Genomic DNA, 884 nt, shown 5'->3' with positions numbered 1-884 from the left:
AGTGACCCCAGACTCTGCCTGCTGCTCTGACTGTACTCACCCCATCCCCACCATTCCACTCCATCTACACTGGCCTTTATAGTCTTAAGACCTGCCAACTCATGCCCAACTTAGAGTCTTTGCACCTGCTATTCCTTCTGTCTGGGACCCTCTTCTCCCATATCTTTGCCTGGCTGAGTCCTTCCCATCACTCAGGTTTCAGCTCAAGTGTCACAACCTTGGGGCGGCCTTCTTTGATAACCTATTAATGTTGCCACCTTCATCAGCCACTCTCTCTCCTATTACCATGTTTTATTTTCTTCATAGTCCTTTCATGACATTATATTACTTTTTTTTATTGTCTGATTTTACCTCCACAAGAGACAGAATGGAGAACCAGAATAGGTGAGACTGAAGAATTGCAAGTCAGAGCTGTTAACAGGCTGTGGGGAGAGACAGATGCTGAAAGACTGAAGAGAAATGCCTTGCCTTGTGCATGTGTATAAGCCAGTGGTTCTCAACCTTCCTAATGCCACGACCCTTTAATACAGTTCCTCATGTTGTGGTGACCCCCAATTTCATTGTTACAAATTGAACATAATTAAAGCATAGTGATTAATCACAAAACAATATGTAATTATATATGTGTTTTCCGATGGTCTCAGGCGACCCCTGTGAAAGGGTCGTTCGACCCACAAAGGGGTCACGACCCACAGGTTGAGAACAGCTGTATTAGACTAATATCACTCTTAAACATGACTGACAAATATTATGTAATCAGGAAACAAGAGTATATCTCACAAGCTGCTATTACCCTTGTCCTTACATAACTGCAACCATCCCTAACAGGCCACCTTCCCTCCAATCTTGTACTCATGGCAAGACGATCTGTCTCAAGGTCAGCA

Source organism: Myotis davidii, unplaced genomic scaffold, assembly GCF_000327345.1.
Source record: "Myotis davidii unplaced genomic scaffold, ASM32734v1 scaffold913, whole genome shotgun sequence".
Lineage (NCBI taxonomy): Eukaryota > Metazoa > Chordata > Mammalia > Chiroptera > Vespertilionidae > Myotis > Myotis davidii.
Note: the sequence above shows the minus strand (reverse complement) of the source record.